This window comes from Pogoniulus pusillus, chromosome 6, assembly GCF_015220805.1.
Source record: "Pogoniulus pusillus isolate bPogPus1 chromosome 6, bPogPus1.pri, whole genome shotgun sequence".
Lineage (NCBI taxonomy): Eukaryota > Metazoa > Chordata > Aves > Piciformes > Lybiidae > Pogoniulus > Pogoniulus pusillus.
This window is the reverse complement of record NC_087269.1, coordinates 29220773-29243503: the sequence shown is the minus strand read 5'-3', so window position 1 is coordinate 29243503 and position 22731 is coordinate 29220773.

The window sequence follows — 22731 nt, the reverse complement described above, 5'->3', positions numbered from 1 at the left end:
TCTCCCTGAAGCCTTCTCTTCTCCATCCTGAACAACCCCAGCTCCCTCAGCCTTTCCTTATAACAAGGTGTTCCATCCCCTTGATGCAGCAGCCAGGCTGGAGAGCAGGGATCTATCCAGAGGGACCTGCACAGGCTGCAGAGGTGGGCACAAGCCAACCTCAGGAGCTTCAACAAGACCAAGGGCAAGGTCCTGCAGCTGGGTGGAGGCAATGCCAAGCACAAATGCAGGCTGAGCAGGGAGTGGCTGGAGAGCAGCCCTGAGGAGAGGGACCTGGGGGTGCTGCTGGACCAGAAGCTGAACAGGAGCCAGCAGTGTGCACTTGCAGCCCAGAAAGCCAAGCAGAGCCTGGGCTGCAGCAGGAGCAGTGTGGCCAGCAGGGCCAGGGAGGTGATTCTCCCCCTCTACTCTGCTCTGCTCAGACCCCACCTGGAGTCCTGCATCCAGTTCTGGAGTCCCCATTGCAAGAGGGATGTGGAGATGCTGGAGTGTGTCCAGAGAAGGGCCAGGAGGATGCTGAGAGGGCTGCAGCAGCTCTGCTGTGAGGACAGTCTGAAAGAGTTGGGGCTGTTGAGTGTGCAGAAGAGGAGGCTCCCAGGTGACCTTCTTGTGGCCTTCCAGGATCTGAAGGGGACCTACAAAAAAGCTGGGGAATGACTTTCCAGGCTGTCAGGGAGTGCCAGGACTAGGGGGGATGGAGCAAAGCCAGAGGTGGGGAGATTGAGGCTGGAGGTGAGGAGGAAGTTGTTGATCATGAGAGTGGTGAGAGGCTGGAATGGGTTTCCCAGGGAGGTGGTTGAGGCCCCATGGCTGGAGGTGTTTAAGGCCAGGCTGGCTGAGGCTGTGGCCAGGCTGCTCCTAGGGTAGGGTGTTCCTGGTCCTGGCAGAGGGGTTGGAAGTGGCTGATCCTTGTGGTCCCTTCCAACCCTGACTGATTCTATGATTTTCATGGCCCTCCTCTGGACCCATTCAGTCAGGTCTATGTTTTTCTAATCATCATCAGAGACATCAGATGGGAGGAGGAGGATGATCTACAACTGCCTGCCCAGCCTCTAAAGCAGTTTACCTCCCCCAGCATCCACTTTTGGGCTCCCTGGGGAGCTACATCACAAGAGTCCCTAAACCAGAAGCAGCCAGGGCAGCTGCAACCAGTAAGTAGAGAGGCACTTAAAAAGGAGAAGGAAAAGAGATGCTACAAACTTCCACTTTGCTGAGTTTTAAACCATTTCCCTGGATCGAAGAGGCACTGGAAAGAGTTGTCAGGGCAGGAGATATTTATGGCTGTCTCAGGAAATGTTTCATTATTCTTTGGTAAGTGGTGGCTGTGAATTTCAGCCTGTCTGCCCAGCCATAAAGTGGACCATCAGGCAGATGATTTCCAGCAGCTAGACTCCTGCTGAGGAATGCAGCAGCACCTCCCAGGACTAAGGAGTACTGGGCTTGAGAAACCTTGCCCAGGGAAGGAGACCCAAACCCCATGTAGTCCATGGGGAGACTCACATGGAATCTCAGCATGCTAAGGGTTGGAAGGGACCTCTGGAGATATCCAGTCCAACCCCTCTGCCAAAACAGAAGCTTTACACACAGTAGCTTGCTCAGGATCACAAAGTCCAGGTGGGTTTGGAATCTCTCCAGAGAAGGAGACTCCATAACCTCTCTGGGCAGCCTGCTTCAGGGCTCCACCACTCTAAAAGTAAAGAAAGAGTCTCCTCATGTTTAGAGGGAGCTTCCTATATTCAAGTTTGCACCCATTGTCCCCCTCTCCTATCATAGAATCAGTCAGGGTTGGAAGGGACCACAAGGATCAGCCAGTTCCAACCCCCCTGCCATGCCCAGGGACACCCTACCCTAGAGCAGGCTGCCCACAGCCTCATCCAGCCTGGCCTTAAACACCAAGAATCTGGCCCCATTCTCTTGACCCTTTAGAGGCTCATCAGCACCGAGAAGATGCCCCTCTCAGTCTCCTGATGTTCCAGTTCCCTCAGCACCTTCATACCCTCCTCCAGTGGTTGGCTTTCTCTCTTGAACTGGAGAGCCCAGACTGGACCCAGCACTTCAGAAGTGGCCTTAGAGGCCAGGTCCCTGTGGGATGGGGTTGCTGTGGAAGCTCCTTTTGTTCCTGCAGCCATGCAGCCACTCTGCAAGAGGATGGGGAGAAACAACCACTTCAGCACACAGCATCGGGGGGTGTGTGTGTGGGGTGTTTCTTTGTCCTGTGAAAACACTCACCCACTCTTTGAGTGCTTTCAGCCCCTTAATTTCCCACAGCCCTGAGTGCTGCTTTAAACTGGGTGCTGCCTAAAGGGATTGCCTTTGCCTCTTGGAACTTCTCTAGATGTCCCCCCCTCCTGCTATCAAGTGTTTCCCCAACCGGAGCAATCATTGCTGATTAATCCTCCGGCTCTACGGTACAAATGATTTCATATCTGGCCCTACCTTTATCAATCCTTGCCTTCAGTGGATAATTTTCTAGGCTTCTTCCCATCCATTTTGTGTGATGAGAAAACAGGAGCTGCTCACAAATTATTCAAGGTGGGTTAGAGCAGACATTCATTAAGCAGCACGCTACCGTTCCCCACGTCACTCTCTCTTACCGCCGTGTAATTCCTATCATTATGTTTGGGTTTTGGACTACCACGGAGCATGAAGTGTCATTTTGATAGATATTTGGAGCCTAGCTCTCAGCTCTCCTTCCTGAGCAGTAATGGCCAGCTCACAGCCCGTCCCTGCATGCAGAATGCTGCAATGATTTCTCCCCTGTGCATTGTTTTTCATTTAGCAGCCTTGGATTTCATCTGCCGGTTTATTATCCGCTCGCTAAGGAGCGCCAGGTCCTTCTCCCCCTTCTTGGAGGCTGCCTCTGCTGTAATCTTTTTCTGCTGTTAACTCAGCATTGCCAGAAAAAGTTATGTCTTTTTTGGTTGGCTGGTTGGTTTTGGGGGCTTTTCTGCTTTCCTCTGGGTTGGGGCAATGCCAAGCACAAATGCAGGCTGGGCAGGGAGTGGCTGCAGAGCAGCCCTGAGGAGAGGGACTTGGGGGTGCTGCTGGAGGAGAAGCTCAACAGGAGCCAGCAGTGTGCACTTGCAGCCCAGAAGGCCAAGCAGAGCCTGGGCTGCAGCAGCAGAAGTGTGGCCAGCAGGGCCAGGGAGGTGATTCTCCCCCTCTACTCTGCTCTGCTGAGACCCCACCTGGAGTACTGCATCCAGTTCTGGAGCCCCCATTGCAAGAGGGATGTGGAGATGCTGGAGTGTGTCCAGAGAAGGGCCAGGAGGATGCTCAGAGGGCTGGAGCAGCTCTGCTGTGAGAACAGACTGAAAGAGTTGGGGCTGTGCAGTGTGGAGAAGAGGAGGCTCCCAGGTGACCTTCTTGTGGCCTTCCAGGATCTGAAGGAGGCCTACAAAAAAGCTGGGGAGGGACTTTTTAGGGTGTCAGGGAGTGCCAGGACTAGGGGGAATGGAGTAAAGCTGGAGGTGGGGAGACTGAGACTGGCAGTGAGGAGGAAGTTGTTGAGCGTGAGAGGCTGGAATGGGTTTCCCAGGGAGGTGGTTGAGGCCCCATGGCTGGAGGTGTTTAAGGCCAGGCTGGCTGAGGCTGTGTGCAGCCTGCTCTAGGGTAGGGTGTCCCTGGGCATGGCAGGGGGTTGGAACTGGCTGATCCTTGTGATCCCTTCCAACCCTGACTGATTCTATGATTCTCTTGACTCACTCAGACTCCCCACATTCAGAGTGCTAATTTCAGAGTGAAGCACAGACACATGCATTCTGGTGCTCCATCAGTATCAAGCACACAAAAAACATCTTCTCATGACAGCATCCTCCAAATGGAAGTCCCTCTAACCAGCACTGATGAGGCCACACTTTCAATCCTGGGTTCAGGTTTTGACCCATCACTATAAGAAGAACATCGTGGTCCAGAGAAGAGCAAAAAAGCTGGTGAAAGGTTTATAGAACAAGTCTTGGAGGAGACTTTGAGGACTGGGTGAAGGAACTGGCATTATTAAGCCTGGAGAAAGGAGGCTGAAAGGTTCACAGTTCTACACTTTGGCCACAACAACCCCAAGCAGCACTACAGGCTGGGGACAGAGTGATGGAGAGCAGCCAGGCAGAGAGGGAGCTGGGGGTGCTGGTAGAGAGGAGCTGAAGATGAGGCAGCAGTGTGCCCAGGTGGGCAGGAGAGCCAATGGCATCCTGGGCTGGCTCAGGAAGAGTGTGGCCAGCAGGATAAGGGAGATTCTTCTGCCCCTGTGCTCAGCACTGCTCAGACCACACCTGGAGTGCTGCGCCCAGGCCTCTAAGACTATCCAGTCCAACCTAGCACCCAGCCCTCTACAATCAACCAGACCGTGGCACTAAGTGCCTCAGCCAGGCTTGGCTTCAACACCTCCAGGCACAGTGACTCCACCACCTCCCTGGGCAGCCCATTCCAATGCCAATCACTCTCTCTGACAACAACTTCCTCCTAACAGCCAGCCTAGACCTCCCCTGCCACAACTTCAGACTGTATCCCCTTCTTCTCTTGCTGCTTGCCTGGCAGAAGAGACCAACCCCACCTGGCTACAGCCTCCCTTCAGGTAGTTGTAGGCAGCAATGAGGTCAGCCCTGAGCCTCCTCTGCTGCAGGCTGCACACCCCCAGCTCCCTCAGCCTCTCCTCACAGGGCTGTGCTCCAGGCCCCTCACCACCTTCCTTGCCCTTCTCTGGACACCTTCCAGCACCTCCTCATCTCTCTTGAATTGAGGTGCCCAGAACCGGACACTTCTCTGGAGAGATTCCAAACCCACCTGGACCCTGTGACCCAGAGAAATCTGCTCTGGGTGACCCTGCCTTAGCAAGGGGCTAGACCAGATGATCTCCAGAGGTCTCTTCTAACCCCTACCCCTGCGTGATTCTGAGTCTGGCCATAGACACCTTGCAAAACTGCACATTAAAATGAGCCATGGATGCTCCTTTAGCCATCCCTCAAAGCCAGGTGATAGAAAATAGCTGATTAAGTGCTAAAAAATGGTTTCCCTCTCTAATGAACCTTTCCCCAGTATTGAAGAAAAGCCATGTCTTACTTTCCTAATAAATGGCTTCCTCAGAGTTTAATTAACTTCTCCCTGCTCTTCTTTTGTGCCAAAGTGTCACCTCGACCAGAAGGCAAACTCTGTTTGTCCCTTTATCTGAGAGAGCACTGACCTGGCAGATAAGCAGCTCTGCCTAATTTGCTGGGGCTTTTCTCCTCCTGCTTTGTGTATTCCATGGAGGGAAGCAGTAATGACAGCAAGAGATGCTCTGGGGTGCTTGGATAGCTCCAAGAAGCAGCTACTTACATACCTCTGATGGTTTGGGTGTTACCCACCCCCCACACTTAAGAAAATCACCCAGACTGGACTCAGCCAAGCTGGAAATTAAAGAGTGAAGCTTTATATTTACAGCTTAGAACAAGATGCAAGCAGGTATCACTGGAAGGTGTCCAGAGAAGGGCAATGAAGTTGGAGAGGGGCCTGGAGCACAGCCCTGTGAGGAGAGGCTGAGGGAGCTGGGGGTGTGCAGCCTGCAGAAGAGGAGGCTCAGGGCAGACCTCATTGCTGCCTACAAGTACCTGCAGGGAGGCTGTAGCCAGGTGGGGTTGGTCTCTTCTGCCAGGCAAGCAGCAACAGAACAAGGGGACAGAGTCTGAAGTTGTGCTGGGGGAGGTCTAGGCTGGATGTTAGAAGGAAGTTGTTGTCAGAGAGAGTGATTGGCATTGGAATGGGCTGCCCAGGGAGGTGGTGGAGTGGCTGTGCCTGGAGGTGTTGAAGCCAAGCCTGGCTGAGGCACTTAGTGCCATGGTCTGGTTGATTGGGCAGGGCTGGGTGCTAGGTTGGGCTGGCTGAGCTTGGAGGTCTCTTCCAATCTGGTTGATTCTGGGATTCTATGATTTACAATCTATATACAGCTATAGACAGAAATATACAAGTCAAAAAGCAATACAGAAACACAGCAGCCCTCACAGGCCCCAGGAGGGGCTCCCAACCACGCTTCTACCTTCTTCCCACTCCTCTACCTTCCCCCTGAGTTTGGCTTACATTCAAAGTGATTTTTGAGGATCAGCCAGGGAGGTTAGGATGCAGACAGATTATTTGTGTTCAGTTCTGGACCCCCCAGTTTAGGAGGGACATTGAGATGCTTGAGTGTGTCCAGAGAAGGGCGACGAGGCTGGGGAGAGGCCTTGAGCACAGCCCTACGAGGAGAGGCTGAGGGAGCTGGGGTTGGTTAGCCTGGAGAAGAGGAGGCTCAGGGGTGACCTTATTGCTGTCTACAACTACCTGAGGGGTGGTTGTGGCCAGGAGGAGGTTGCTCTCTTCTCTCAGGTGGCCAGCACCAGAACGAGAGGACACAGCCTCAGGCTGCGCCAGGGGAGATTTAGGCTGGAGGTGAGGAGAAAGTTCTTCACTGAGAGAGTCATTGGACACTGGAATGGGCTGCCCGGGGAGGTGGTGGAGTCGCCGTCCCTGGGGCTGTTCAAGGAAAGGTTGGACGTGGCACTTGGTGCCATGGTCTAGCCTTGAGCTCTGTGGTAAAGGGTTGGACTTGATGATCTGTGAGGTCTCTTCCAACCTTGGTGATACTGTGATACTGTGATTTAGGTAGCAGTACAGGCTGGGAGGTGATCTGCTGGAGAGCAGCCCTGTGGAGAGGGACCTGGGGGTCCTGGTGGATAACATCCATGGCACAGCAATGTGCCCTTGTGGCCAAGAAGGCCAATGGCATCCTGGGGCGTATTAGGAAGAGTGTGTCCAGCAGAGCAAGGGAGGTTCTCCTCCCCCTCTACTCTGCCCTGCTGAGACCTCATCTTGAATACTGCCTTCAGTTTTGGACTCCTCAGTTTAAGAGGGACAGGGATCTGCTGGAGAGGGTCCAGTGGAGGGCCACGAGGGTGATGAGAACACTGGGGGGCACTGCCTGATGAGGAGAGGCTGAGGGACCTGGGGCTGCTTAGTCTGGAAAAGAGAAGACTGAGAGGGGATTTGATAACTGTTTATAAACACCTGAGGGCTGGCCAGGAGAGGGGGGACAGGCTCTGCTCACTGCTCCCTGGGATAGGACAAGGAGCAATGGGTGTAAGCTGCAGCACAGGAGGTTCTGCCTCAACACAAGGGGGAACTTCTTTACTGTAAGGGTCACAGAGCACTGGAACAGGCTCCCCAGAGAGGTTGTGGAGTCTCCTTCTCTGGAGACTTTCCAGGCCTGGCTGGATGTGTTCCTGTGTGATCTGTGCTAGATTGTGTGGTCCTGCTCTGGCAGGGGGGTTGGACTTGATGATCCCCTTGGGTCCTTTCCAACCCCTGACATCCTGTGAGCCTGTGCAGTTAGGGAGTGAAGTGCACACAGCCCAAAAGCCAGAGAGCAAACTCTGTTATCTGTGTTTGTGTTCTATGTTTGTGTCCATCTCAGCAAGCCTATGAGTGCAGCAGCCATCACTTTTTCACAGCCTACCATCTAATTCATGCCACCAAAATATCTCAGCTAGGCTCAAACTAGCACAGTATCAGGAACCATTTCTTCCCTGCAAGAGTGGTCAGGCATTGGAAGAGGCTGCCCAGGGAAGGTGGTGGAGTCACCATTCCTGGAGGTAGACATGGCACTCTGGGACATGGCTTAATGGCCATGGTGCTGTTGGGTTGAGAGTTGGGACCTGATGATCTTAATGATTCTATGATTTTTATCACTCCTGCAGCACTGCCAGGGCTGGGACTGGGGACCCATTCTGTAGACTCACCACAAACTGGGTCAAGCTGTATGAGTGCTCCTTATTTACCTTGGGCTTGGAAGCAAAGCTGGAGGAAACACTTTTTGCCCTTCCTGGAGTTGAGGATTTTGTGTTTTCAGCAGTGCATGTCTTTCCCCCTCTCTGTGTGTGTGCCTCTCTATATATATAGCTCCCAATCAATAAGAGTGAGATTAGGTCACTGTATTACTGAGAAATGTGCTCCTGATAGCAAATAAAACTCAAACAGCTCCTTCTGCCTTGCTCTTCTGCTCCAGGAACAGCTACCTGTGATGAGACACCAGCACAGCCTGACAAAAAAGCAGAGGTTGCTCTCTTCTGCTCATATAAAAAGGATGCAGAAGCTCAATTTGGGCCAGGTCAAGAGGGACCAGCACACGATTCTGATTTGTTTTCTTTTCAGCTAGGCTCACAGCACCAGGGGCCATCAGGCAGCAGAAGGTAGGAGCAGTAGATCCCACCTTGGTGTTTTTAGAAGAACAGAGGAACTCATCCAGCCAGGCCTGGAAAGTCTCCAGAGAAGGAGACTCCACAACCTCTCTGGGGAGCCTGTGCCAGTGCTCTGGGACCCTCACAGTAAAGAAATTCCCCCTTGTGTTGAGGCAGATCCTCCTGTGCTGCAACTGACACCCACTGCTCCTTGTCCTATCCCAGGGAGCAGTGAGCAGAGCCTGTCCCTCCCATCCTGGCCAGCCCTCAGGTGTTTATAAACAGTTATCAAATCCCCTCTAAGTCTTCTCTTCTCCAGACTAAGCAGCCCCAGGTCCCTCAGCCTCTCTTCATCAGGCAGTGCCCTCCAGTCCCCTCATCATCCTTGTAGCTCTCCACTGGACCCTCTCCAGCAGATCTCTGCCCCTCTTCAACTGGGGAGTCCAAAACTGAAGGCAGTATTCAAGATGAGGTCTCAGCAGGGCAGAGTAGAGGGGAAGGAGAACCTCCCTTGCTCTGCTGGACACACTCTTCCTCATACACCCCAGGATCCCATTGGCCTTCTTGGCCACAAGGGCACATTGCTGTGCCATGGATGTTATCCACCAGGACCCCCAGGTCCCTCTCCACAGGGCTGCTCTCCAGCAGATCACCTCCCAGCCTCTACTGCTGCAGTTCATTATTCCTCCCCAGATGCAGGACTCTGCACTTGTCCTTGTTGAACTCCATCTGGTTCCTCTGTGCCCAGCTCTCAGTCTGTCCAGGTCTCTCTGGATGGCCTCACAGCCTGCAGCTGTATCAGCCAAGCCTCCCAGCTTGGTGTCAGCAGCAAACCTGCTGAGCAGACTCTGTCCCCTCATCAATGTCAGTGATGAAGATGCTGAACAGGACTGACCCCAGCACTGATCCCTGGGGAACTCCACTGGTTACAGCTCTCCATCTGGACCTGGCTCCATTGATCACCACTCTCTGAACTCTGTCTTGTAACCAGTTCCTAATCCACCTCACTGCCTGCTCTTCCATCCCACACTTCCTGAGCTTGCTCACTAGGATGTCATGGGAGACAGTGTCAAAGGCCTTGCTAAGGTCAAGGTAGACTACATCCACTGCTCTCCCTGAATCTACCCATTCAGTTATGGCATCATAGGATGCTGTCAGGTTAGTCAAGCATAGTTAAGCATATCAAGACTGATAGAATGGATTAGGTTCAAGGGACCTTGAAAATCGTGTAGTTCCAACCCTCCCCTGCTGTGGGCTGGGACACCTTCCACTAGACCAGGTCTCTCAAGGCTTTATGGTCTGTCTGACTGGATAGGGCTGGGTGCTAGCTTGGACTGGATGATCTTGGAGGTCTCTTCCAGCCTGGTTGATTCTATGATTTATCCAACCTGGCATTCCACCCCTCCAGAGAGGAGACATCCACAACCTCCCTGGGCAGCCTCTTCCAGTGTCTCACCATCCTCACTGTAAAGAATTCTTTCCTAGTCTCCAGTCTAAATCTGTCCTCCTCAAGCTTCAATCCATTCCCTCTCATCCTATCACTACAACCCCTTGTAAAAAGTCCCTTGCTAGCTTCCAGCACTGGAAGGACACTTTAAGGTTTCCCTGGAGCCTCCTTTTCTCCAAGCTGAACAGCCCCAACTGTCTCAGCCTGTCCCCACAGGGCAGGTGTAGCCTAGAGGGTCCTAGCAGTAGCCATGGTTCTAAGCCAAGCCCATCTCATGCCAAGTGAAGATGTGCCAGTGCCACCCTCATCACACAATAGAGACACACTGGAGTGCAGCTTCTGAATGGTGCCAGTTAATTAATTGTGCCAGGCTGACAGCAGGGAGGGGTTTTTGTGTGCTGAAGCTTTCAGACACCAATGCAGTAATGGTCTCCAGCACGCAGTCAGTCTCAGGGGACTTGTCCTTCCTACCCAAACAGCATTCATTCATGGTGGCAAGAAGTAAACCAATCCAGGCAAACGAGAGCATCTGAGGCCACTCTGAGGAGGCTGCTGCAAGGCCCACAGTGGGAAGCAGCTTGTGTGGCAGCAGGACTCATGTTGGGGTGATAACACCTCATAGCCTCATGTAGACAGGCACCACAGGAAGCAGCTCCAGCCATGCAGCAGGCTTGGGCAACACCAGCATCACCACAAGCATCACAGGAGCTTGCATGGAAGGAAGCCAGCTGAGATACAGGCCTTTCATTTTGGGTGGATGAATGCTCTACCACGCTACTGGTTTGGTCTGAAACGTTAGCTGCCAGCCCCCAGGGGTCAGAGAGAGCCCCAGGCACAACATCCAGTTGGTGCCTGTTGCTGCAAGTGGGAAAGGTGGGGGTTTGGCTGCCTTGCCTGGTTGTCCACCCTCTGCAATTCATACCTAGAGGAGAGAGCAGGTTACCTGGGACCATAATGGGGTCAAAAAAATAGGCAGAGCACAGCTTTTTTTGGTGTGTCTGATGAAGGAATGACCCTGTTGAAGGAGAAGGGAAACCTAACACTCACTTTGGGAATAGACTGGGTGAAACAGCCCCAAGCAGCATTACAGGCTGGGGACAGAGTGGCTGGAGAGCAGCCAGGCAGAGAGGGAGCTGGGGGTGCTGGTAGAGAGTAGCTGAAGCTGAGGCAGCAGTGTGCCCAGGTGGGCAGGAGAGCCAATGGAATCCTGGCCTGGCTCAGGAAGAGTGTGGCCAGTAGGACAAGGGAGGGCAAGGAAGGTGGTGAGGGGCCTGGAGCACAGCCCTGTGAGGAGAGGCTGAGGGAGCTGGGAGTGTGCAGCCTGAAGAAGAGGAGGCTCAGGGATGACCTCATTGCTGTCTGCAGCTACCTGAAGGGAGACTGTAGCCAGGTGGGGTTGGTCTCTTCTGCCAGGCAAGCAGCAACAGAACAAGGGGACAGAGTCTCAAGTTGTGCCAGGGGAGGTCTATGCTGGATGTGAGGAGGAAGTTGTTGTCAGAGAGAGTGATTGGCATTGGAATGGGCTGCCCAGGGAGGTGGTGGAGTCACTGTGCCTGGAGGTGTTGAAGCAAAGCCTGGATGAGACACTTAGTGCCATCCCAAAAAGCAGCTGTGCCTAACCATTTATGCCCCTCTTCTGTGTGCAGTACAAGCTCTGCCAGCACACATGAGCTGGACTCAAACTCTCCTCTGCAGACATGATCCCATTTGGTTAATCCTAGCCTTGGCTTAGGCACCCAGGCAAAAGCAGACTGTTTCATCCCAAGAATCCCAACCACTCCAACTGTTTCATCCCAAGAATTCTACTGTTTACATAGAAACAGAAATAGACATAGTATCAACCAGTTTGGAAGTGACCTCCAAGCTCATCCAGTCCAACCTAGCACCAGCCCTGGCCAATTAACAGAGAATCATAGAATCAAGCGGGTTGGAAGAGACCTCCAAGATCATCCAGTCCAACCCAGCCCTACAGCTTCCCAGCACATAGAAGCAAGCAGGTTGGAAGAGACTTGCAAGCTCAGCCAGTCTAACCTAGCACCCAGCCCTGTCCAATCAACCAGACCATGGCACTAAGTGCCTCAGCCAGGCTTTGCTTCAACACCTCCAGGCACGGTGACTCCACCACCTCCCTGGGCAGCCCATTCCAATGCCAATCACTCTCTCTGCCAACAACTTTCTCCTAACATCCAGCCTAGACCTGCCCTGCCACAACTTCATCCCACCACCTATGCCTCTGGGAATATGAATCAAAACACTGTGTGGCTGATACCAATCAACCTAAGTTATCACAAGCAAGTCCCTGCTTGCTTCTGAATCTGATAAAGAGAACCTTGGACACTCTCCTCTGTCTCTGCCCTCCTGCAGTGTCCTGCCCAGGCAGAATGTGCTAGCACAGCCAGGTTTGCAACCAGTATCTCCTTAGCTCCCCACCCTGAGGTCTAATCCCTGGTGTCTCCTATCTCAAGCAGTCCTTAGGCACTCCTAATTGGCACATGACAAAGTGCCTGCCACAGGCTGGTCAATACCAATTAGCATACTTATTAAATGCACCTATTTGTTGGCTGCAGTTATCTAATTACCTCATAAGAGCATCAGAGAGAGGCTCTGCAAAGGATGGTGTGGCCAAGAAGAAGCTTCTGGGGGGATGGTTTGTTTGCAAACCCTGTGAGTGTTCACCCTGCAAGGTGGGAGGCAGGAGGAGAGGTTGCACCAAACTCATTTTGGGATTTGGATCTGCTCCTTAGAGTCATAAAATCACTGAATGGTTTGGCTTGGAAGGGACCTATAGAAATCATGAAGTCCAACCCCCATGCAGTCAAGCAGGGACAGCTGCAACTACAGCAGGGTTTTCAGAACCCTAAACCACTTCACCTGGGACAGGTTCCAGGGATGAGGCATCTACCACCTACCTGGGCAACTTGAGCCAGGGTCTCACCACCTTCTGTGCAAAAAATGTCTTCCTTCCACCTAGTCTAAATCTCCCTTTTTTCATAGAATCATCGAATCAACCATGTTGGAAGAGACCTCCAAGCTCAGCCAGACCAACCTAGCACCCAGCCCTGGCCAATCAACCAGACCATGGCACTAAGTGCCTCAGCCAGGATTTGCTTCAACACCTCCAGGCACAGCAACTCCACCACCTCCCTGGGCAGCCCATTCCAATGCCAATCACTCTCTCTGCCAACAACTTCCTCCTAACATCCAGCCTAGACCTCCCCTGACACAACTTGAGACTGTGTCCCCTTGTTCTGTTGCTGCTTGCCTGGCAGAAGAGACCAACCCCACCTGGCTACAGCCTCCCTTCAGGGAGTTGCAGACAGCAATGAGGTCAGCCCTGAGCCTCCTCTTCTGCAGGCCAAACACCCCCAGCTCCCTCAGCCTCTCCTCACAGGGCTGTGCTCCAGGCCCCTCACCAGCTTCAGTGCCGTTCTCTGAACACCTTCCAGCACCTCAACATCTCTCTTGAATTGAGGAGCCCAGAACTGGACACAGCACTCAAGCTGTGGCCTGAGCAGTGCTGAGTACAGGGGCAGAAGAACCTACCTTTGTCCTGGTGGCCACACTCTTCCTGAGCCAGCCCAGGATGTCATTGGCTCTCCTGCCCACCTGGGCACACTGCTGGCTCCTGTTCAGCTACTACCTACTAGCACCTCCAGGTCCCTCTCTGCCTGGCTGCTCTCCAGCCACTCTGTCCCCAGCCTGTAGCACTGCTTTTAGGTGAAACCATCACCCCTTGTCCTGTCAGAACAGATCCTGATCAAAAGTCTGTCCCCAGCTTTCAGATTGGCTCCTTTAAGTACTGCAAGGCCACCAGAAGCTCTCCCTGGAGTGTTCTTCTTCACAAGACTGAACAACCCCAACTCTCCCAGCCTGGCCTCCCAGCAGAGGGCTTCCAGCCCTCACACCATTGCTGTGGCCTCCTCTGGCTCTGCTGCAATAGGTCCATGCTGAGCACGCCAGAGGTGTGGCACTGCAGGTGGTGTCACAGCAGAGCAGAGAGGCAGAATCCTCTCCCTCCCCCTGCTGCCCACGCTGCTGGGGCTCAGCCCAGGACAGAGCTGGCCTGGGGCTGGGAGTGCACAGTGCCAGCTGACATCCAGCTTTGCACCCATCAGCATCCCCAAAGTCCTTCTCAGGGTTGCTCTCCAGCCCTTCATCCCCCAGCTGAGGATTTCCCCAGCTGAGGTGAAGGACCTTGCACTTCTCTTTGTTGAACCTGACAAGGCTGACAGAGGCCCTGCCTCTCAAGCCTGACCAGGTCCCTCTTCAAGGGTCTAAGTGCATGACAAACCAAACAGAGACCGCTACAAAGCCTTATTCTCACCCATCCCCAGGGGATCTTCCCAAAAGGTGCTCTCAGAACCACAGAATCAATCTCTCAGATCAGCAAAGCCCTTCAAGCTCATCCAGCCCAATCATTAGTTTCACACTGACAAGTGCTTGACCAAACCAAAGCCCTCAGCACAACATCTCACCACTAGGAACCACTGCAGTTGGAAAGGACCACCAGCATCAGCCAGTCCAACCTTCACCACTACACCATAGCCCCCAGCACCACATCCACACCTCTTTTAAACACCTGCAAGGATGGCAACTCTCAGCTTCCCTTGCTCATCCACACACCTCCACAGCCTTGCTCCAGGTCTCCAACTGAGCACTGTCACCTCCTCTGGGTGCAGGACCCATGGGGAAATCCAGGCAAGCTTGCTGGGAACGCATCCCAAGCGGCTCCCACCTCCAGCCACTTCAAGGTACCATGACTCCAGCAGACACTGAGGCTTTTCCTTCTGCATGATTAATTACCTGGGAGGCAAGGAAGCAAGAGAGACACCTGAAATTCTGTGGAGCAAGCTACAGCAAGCTGCTCCTTTTTCTTGCTTTCCCTCTCTTTCGCACATCACACCAGCAGCTGAGCCTAGCCAGTGGCCACTGCTGTTATCAGGCAGCAGGCAGAGAGGAAAGCTGATGGGATCCTCACACCCAGGAAACAAAACAGACCCAGTGCACTGCTTTCATTTAATGCTCCCCAAATCCTCTCCAATTCTGGAAGCTTCTTTTTGTTTTTCCTTCCTTGACATTGGTGGAGCAGAAAGTGGCATCAGGACTGGCAGAGAAAAGCTCTGCCCTCTGCAAGGGAGGAGGAGGCCATCGTCTGCAGGGTGCACTGAGAAGAGTGCAGACAGCAGGACAAGGGAGGTTCTCCTTCCCTTCTACTCTGCCCTTGTGAGAACACATCTGGAGTAGTGGGCCCAACGCTGGGCTCTGCAGTTCCAGTCCCTGCAAAAAGACAAGAGTGGAGAGAGTCCTGGCCTGGCCTCTGACACTGTCCTGCACCACATCCTGGTCTCCAAGCTGGTGGTACATGGGTTTGATAGGTGGATCATAAGATGGATAAAGAACTGGCTTGCATGGTCACACCCAAAGAGTGGCTGTCAATGGCTCCATGGCCAAGTGGAGGCCAGGGATGAGCAGAGGCCCTCAGGGATCAGTCCTGGCACCAGTCTTGGTCAAAATCCTCATGGGTGCCATGGACAGAGGCATTGAGTGCAGCCTCAGCAAGTTTTCTGACCACACCAAGCTGTGTGCTGCAGCAGACAGGCTGGAGGGCAGGGATCCTTCCAGAGGGACCTGCACAGGCTGCAGAGGTGGGCACAAGACAACCTCAGGAGCTTCAACAAGACCAAGGGCAAGGTCCTGCAGCTGGGTGGAGGCAATGCCAAGCACAAATGCAGGCTGGGCAGGGAGTGGCTGGAGAGCAGCCCTGAGGAGAGGGACTTGGGGGTGCTGCTGGATGAGAAGCTCAACAGGAGCCAGCAGTGTGCACTTGCAGCCCAGAAAGCCAAGCAGAGCCTGGGCTGCAGCAGCAGAAGTGTGGCCAGCAGGGCCAGGGAGGTGATTCTCCCCCTCTACTCTGCTCTGCTGAGACCCCACCTGGAGTACTGCATCCAGTTCTGGAGCCCCCATTGCAAGAGGGATGTGGAGATGCTGGAGTGTGTCCAGAGAAGGGCCAGGAGGATGCTGAGAGGGCTGGAGCAGCTCTGCTGTGAGGACAGACTGAAAGAGTTGGGGATGCTGAGTCTGCAGAAGAGGAGGCTCCCAGGTGACCTTCTTGTGGCCTTCCAGCATCTGAAGGGGCCTCCAAAAAGCTGGGGAGGGACTTTTGAGGCTGTGAGGGAGTGCCAGGACTAGGGGGAATGGAGCAAAGCTGGAGGTGGGGAGATTGAGGCTGGAGGTGAGGAGGAAGTTGTTGATCATGAGAGTGGTGAGAGGCTGGAATGGGTTGCCCAGGGAGGTGGTTGAGGCCCCATGGCTGGAGGTGTTTAAGGCCAGGCTGCTCTAGGGTAGGGTGTCCCTGGTCCTGGCAGGAGGTTGGAACTGGCTTATCCCTGTGGTCCCTTCCAACCCTGACTGATTCTATGATTCTAAAGGCTACAAAGCTGCTGAGGGGTCTGCAGCATCTCTGTGAGGAGGAAAGGCTGAGACCCCTGGGGCTGTTGAGCCTGGAAGAAGAGCAGCCCGAGAGGGGATCTGATCAATGCTGGTCAATAGCTAAAGGGCAGGGGGCAAGAGGATGTGTCCAGACTCTTTTCAGTGGCAATGGGCACAAACTGGCACCCAGAAGGTTCCTTCAGAACATGAGAATCTTTGGTGTGAGGGTGCTGGAGGCCTGGAGCAGGCTGCCCAGAGAGGTCATGAAGTCTCCTTCTCTGGAGAGATTGCAATGCCATCTGGACACTGAGATCCTGGGTAACCTGCTGTGGGTGACCCTGAACTTGGCCTAGAGGATCACCAGCAGCCCACTGCAGTCCCCACCATTCTGTGACTGAGAAGAGACATGAAAAGCCATGGTGCTGTTGCAAGCCAGCAAGCAGCTCTACTCACCACTGCCTTTCCTGCCCAGCCTCCACTTCTTTTTTCCCCCACTTTCTTTAAGCTTCTCCATCCCTTGCAGAGCTGAGGAGCATCACCAATCCCCTGTATCAGTTTGCTGTAGCTTGGGGCTGGCCAAGGAATGGATCTAACTAATCTTTGCTGCCTGTCTATTAAGAAGAAATTAAGAGAAAATTAGATAGGGAAGTCAGCAGCAAGTGGGAGGGGACAGGTTGTAATTACAGGGCCATTAATTGGTGTGAAGTTCCACTTTAATGCTCTCTGGCCCATGCTGGCATGTCCTAGGGAAATTTTCTCTCTATTAGTTTTGGATGAGAACTGGAATTCTCTCTGGAAGCTCCAAATCTACCCAGAGAGGTGACTTTCAGCTTCAGTCCCCCAGCAGGAGTAGGATTTAGTGCACTAACAGGCAAAGAGGAGTGGTTCCTAGGTAAAGAGAGGAGCTCCTCACCCTCTACTCTGCCCTGGTGAAGCCATATCTGGAATATTCTGTATAGTTCTGGGCCCTTCAGGTCAAGAAGGACTTTGGGGAACTGCCTGAAAGAATCCAGCACAGAGCCACAAAGATGCTGAAGGAAACAGATTGGAAGAGACCTCCAAGATCATCTAGCTCAACCTAGCACCCAGCCCTATCCAATCAACCAGACCATGGCACTAAGTGCCTCAGCCAGGCTTGGCTTCAACACCTCCAGGCACAGCAACTCCAGCACCTCCCTGGGCAGCCCATTCCAATGCCAATCACTCTCTCTGACAACAACTTCCTCCTAACATCCAGCCTAGACCTCCCTTGGCACAACTTCAGACTCTGTCCCCTTCTTCTGTTGCTGCTTGCCTGGCAGAAGAGACCAACCCCCACCTGGCTACAGCCTCCCTGCAGGGAGTTGCAGACAGCAATGAGGTCAGCCCTGAGCCTCCTCTTCTGCAGGCTGCACACCCCCAGCTCCCTCAGCCTCTCCTCACAGGGCTGTGCTCCAGGACCCTCACCAGCTTCCTTGCCCTTCTCTGGACACCTTCCAGCACCTCAACATCTCTCTTGAATTGAGGAGCCCAGAACTGGACACAGCACTCAAGCTGTGGCCTGACCAGTGCTGAGCACAGGGGTGGGCAGAAGAACCTCCTTTGTCCTGCTGGCCACACTCTTCCTGAGCCAGCCCAGGATGCCATTGGCTCTCCTGCCCACCTGGGCACACTGCTGCCTCAGCTTCAGCTACTGTCTACCAGCACCCCCAGCTCCCTTTCTGCCTGGCTGCTCTCAGCCACTCTGGCCCCAGCCTGTAGTGCTGCTTGGGGTTGTGGTGGCCAAAGTGTAGAACCCTGCACTTGGCCTTGTTCAGTCTCATCCCATTGGCCTCTGTCCACCCATCCAGCCTGGCAAGGTCCCTCTGCAGGGCTCTCCTACCCTTCCACAGCTCCACACCTGCTCCTAGCTGGGTGTCATCTGCAAACTCACTGCTGCTGGACTCCCTTGTCCTACTGGCCACAATGTTCCTGATCCAGGCCAGGCTGCCATTGGCTCTGCTTAAGCAGGTGCTGATTCTTTTGAGACTCAGCCCACATAGAAGTACTTGCTCCAAACACAACATTCAGGACCCAAAAAATTCAAGAGATAGTTCCCAAACACCTCCTACAGCTTCTGCCAGCCTTGGGAATTCCCTGGAGGGAGGTGGAAACCTTCTGCCCAAGTGGCTGTACATCAAAACTTGACAATTAAGCAGAACCAGAAATGTTTTGAGCAGTGAACATCCATCAAAGCCCATGGAGGATTTAAAAGAGTGATGTGCAGCTCCTTGCCAACTCACCTGGCAAGGGCCCAGGCAACCCAGACTCTTGGCCCACGATGCTTCTGCCATGCAGGCTTACAGCTCTGCCATAGAAGAGGCAGCTTGCTCTTAAAGCAAGGTGGATGGGTATTCAGGAGGCTGAACCACGAGGTAGGGAGCATGGTCTTTCCTTCTGAGGAGTCCTACAGGCAGCCAGAAAACACTGAAGCCACAGGGGTTAGAGCAAATTGGGGGAGGTAAAGGAAGAAAATGAAAGGGTTTGGATTTGTCTTTGCTGAAAGGAGATATCTCCATGGATAAATCAAAGTGCTCTCCACTTTGCATCAGACAAGAACCATCTTTTCCTCTCAAAGTCGCAGGTTTCCTCCCAGAGGGAAGCCAAAGCTCCAGCTCCAGCCAACAAGAACACCCTCCAAGCTGCTCTTGCCAGCAGCCCAGCAGGAGCTGACTTTGCTAAGAGACCTAAGATTTATCTTTCAGCTACAGACCTGTCTCCTTCATTGCCCAAGCAGGAGCAAAGCACTCACTACAGTGAGTTCAGGGAGGGAGAGGAGGGGAAAAGGAAAGGGGGACAGGAAAGGGAAAGGAGAAAAAGGGAAGAGGAAAAAGGAAAGAGGAGAGAGGAGAAAGGAGAAATGAAAAAGGAGAAAGGAAAGAGGGAAGGGGAAAGGAAAGGGGGAAAGGAGAGGGGGAAAGGAGAGGGGGAAAGGAGAGGGGGAAAGGAGAGGGGGAAAGGAGAGGGGGAAAGGAGAGGGGGAAAGGAGAGGGGGAAAGGAGAGGGGGAAAGGAGAGGGGGAAAGGAGAGGGGGAAAGGAGAGGGGGGAAAGGAGAGGGGGAAAGGAGAGGGGGAAAGGAGAGGGGGAAAGGAGAGGGGGAAAGGAGAGGGGGAAAGGAGAGGGGGAAAGGAGAGGGGGAAAGGAGAGGGGGAAAGGAGAGGGGGAAAGGAGAGGGGGAAGGGAGAAAAATTAAAGGGAAAGGAGAAAAAGGAAAGGGAAAGGAGAAAAAGAAAAGAGGAGAAATGAGAAAGGAGAGGAGAAAGGAAAGGGTAAAGGGAGAAGGAGAAAGGAAAGGGAAAGGAAAAAAAGGAAAGAGGAGAAAGGAAAGGAGAAAGGGGGAAAAGGGGAAAGGTAAAGGGGGAAAGCGGAAAGGGAAAAGAGAAAAAGGAAAGAGGAAAGAGGAAAAAGGAGAAAGGATAAAGAAGAAAAGAGAGGAGAAAGGAAAGGAGAAAGAAAGAAGGAGAAAGGAAAGGGGAAAGGGAGAAGGAGAAAGGAAAGGGGAAAGGGGGAAAGGGGAAAGGGGGAAAGTGGAAAGGGGGAAAGTGAAAGGAGAAAAAGGAAGGAGGAAAAAGGAGAAAGAGAGAAGGAGAAAGGGGAAAAGGAAAATGAACAGGGAAAGGAGGATTTCATTCAGTGCAGTTTGGAAGCTCAGAGCAAGGAGTTCTGCTTTCATGCCATGGCTCTCCGTGTGGAACCACATGCCACAAGGCTTCCACTATGGCCAGTTTCAGACCCATTAAGGTTTTCAAACCCACAAGATTCAAAATAGAACCAAAAAAGAAAGAAGTAAAATTGATTTTCTCTCCATCTGTCCCTCTCATGTCCAAACCTGTGCTAGAACAAGGACTGGGAAGCTTCACAGTCACCTGTCTCCAGCAGAGAGAGGTATGAAACAAAGGAACTCCCCAGCTGTGAAGGCTCAGCAAGCTGCTCTGGAAGAGACTTCTCTGCCATGCCAACCTAACCCACAGGAGACATTCCCATAGCAAAAGGACTTCAACACATGGTCACTGAACCCACTTACTAAGCAAAACAAATAGCCTTTCATTTTAAGCCCACATTTAGGCTTGCTAGTTGCTTCTTTTGTGTGTTCTGTGTTGTTCCTCAGCAAGCAGCTTCTGTATCAGGAGAGGAGCTAAGAATGGGGTCAGTACTGGGAGCCAAGACCAGTCCCAACATCAGTGGAGCTCTGTGGAGAAGGACCAGGGAGTGCTGATGAATGATGAGAACTGTGAGCCAGCAATGTGCTTTTGTGGCCAGGAAGGCAAAAGGTCTCCCAAAGTACAACAAAAAGAGCAAGAGAGGTTCTCCTCCCCTTCTACTCTGCCCTAATGAGACCACATCTGGAGTACTGGGTCTGGTTCTGGGCTGCCCTGTTCAAAAGAGACAGGGGACTGCTGGAGAGTCCAGCAGAGCCTACAAAGATGCTGTGGGGCCTGGAACACCTCTGTGAGGAGGAAAGGCTGGGAGGGCTGGGGCTGTTTAGTCTGGAGGAGAGCAGCCTGAGAGAGGACCTGGACAATGGAGAAGAGGAGGCTCAGGGCTGACCTCATTGCTGCCTACAACTGCCTGAAGGGAGGCTGTAGCCAGGTGGGGTTGGTCTCTTCTGCCAGGCAAGCAGCAAGAGAAGAAGGGGACAGAGTCTCAAGTTGTGGCAGGGAGGTCTAGGCTGGCTGTTAGGAGGAAGTTGTTGTCAGAGAGAGTGATTGGCATTGGAATGGGCTGCCCAGGGAGGTGGTGGAGTTGCTGTGCCTGGAGGTGTTGAAGCAAAGCCTGGCTGAGGCACTTAGTGCCATGGTCTGGTTGATTGTCCAGGGCTGGGTGCTAGGTTGGGCTAGATGATCTTGGAGGTCTCTTCCAACCTGGTTGATTCTATGAACAGCTAAAGGGTAGGAGGGCAAGAGGATGCAGTCACTCTTTTCAGTGGTGCCCCATGACAGGACAAGGGGCAACAGGCACAAACTGAAACCCAGGAGATTCCATCTGAACAGGAGGAAAACTTCTCCAGTGTGAAGGTGCTGAAGCCTTGGAGCAGGCTGTCCAGAGAGTCTTTGGAGCCTCCTTCTCTGAAGACAAACCCATCTGTACATTGTGATCCTGGGCAACTGGCTGTGAGTGACCCTGCTTTAGCAGGGAGGGGGTTGGAGTGAAGAAGCCCTAGAGGTCCCTTCCAAATCCCTCCCATGCTGTGTGATTCTGTCTGATCAGAGGTACTAACAGCTTCCAGCAGCTTCTGCCAGCTGCCAACAGCCGTTTTTACCCAGGAGGAGGGGTCCACTGGTGGACTTGGAAGGTGTGTAGGCATCTGTGTCGGCAGGAGCAGAGGACAACATGATGGGAGGGCAAGCATAAGAATACAGAAGCAGCAGAGCACTGGAGTGGCCATCCAGTGGGCAGCTGCTGAGCTGGATGAGAGTCCATGCAACATCAGTGTACTGCTTGAGAAACCACTGAGGGCTGCCAGTCGATGAGCTGCCTGCCACAGCCCAAACCAGCAGCCTGCTACTACTGACACAAGAAGTGGCAGGCTTTAAAACTCCAGCATCATCTTCTTCCCTCCTCCCCCTCCTGAGTAAATTAACCCCAAATCTCTTTGTTTACCCTTGCCCCTAATAAGCTCTCATGGCTCAGTGAAATGGTATTCCAGGCTCTTTCCTGAGCAACCAAGAGCCTTTGTTGCCTTTCACCCTGGGAAAAGGAAGGGTTTAGATAATCTCAGAATGCCAGAAAGCTATTTATTTTGACCTAGACTGTTTCTGCAATGTCATCTCTTGGCTCCAGCACGGGGCAAGCTTTGTTAGCTGAGGTTTATGCAACACAGGCTGAAATGGGGCAGCATCAGATGCCGAGAGCAGAACTCGTGACGAACAACCAGACCCTGTGGCAGCCCAGAGCAGATTGACCCTGGGTGAGACTCTACATAGAATCAAGCAGGTTAGAAGAGACCTCCAAGCTCAGCCAGTCCAACCTAGCACCCAGCCCTGGACAATCAACTAGACCACGGCACTAAATGCCTCATCCAGGCTTTGCTTCAACACCTCCAGGCACAGCGACTCCACCACCTCCCTGGGCAGCCCATTCCAATGTCAATCACTCTCTCTGACAACAACTTCCTCCTAACATCCAGCCTAGACCTCTCCTGCCACAACTTGAGACTGTACAACACATGGTTGCTCAGTGCCCAGGGAACACCCAAGGTCTCAGCTGCAAGAGAGGTGGACACATTGGTCAGGAGCATAAGGTCACTCAGAGCATTCATGGAATGGTAGAATTGTCTTGGTGGAAGAAATCTTCAAGATCATTAAGTCCATGCCAGGTCCCTCAGCACCATATCTACACAGCTTTGAAATCCTGAAGGGATGAGGACTCCACTTGGGGCAGCATGGTACAGGGCTTGACAACATTCTCCTATTGTCCACGTCCTTCCTCACCTCCAGCTTAAACCTGGTACAGCTTTAGTCCATTTCCTCTTGTCCTCTCATTTGTTACCTGGGAAAAGAGACCAATCTCAACCTGCCTACAACCTTCTTTCAGGTAGCTGTAGAGAGCAAGGTCTCCCCTGAGCCTCCTATTTTATTACACACCCCAAATCCCTGACCCAATCCTAAAGAGACTCAAGAGGGGACTTTGCCCCCTATCTTTTATCCCAAGGCTGC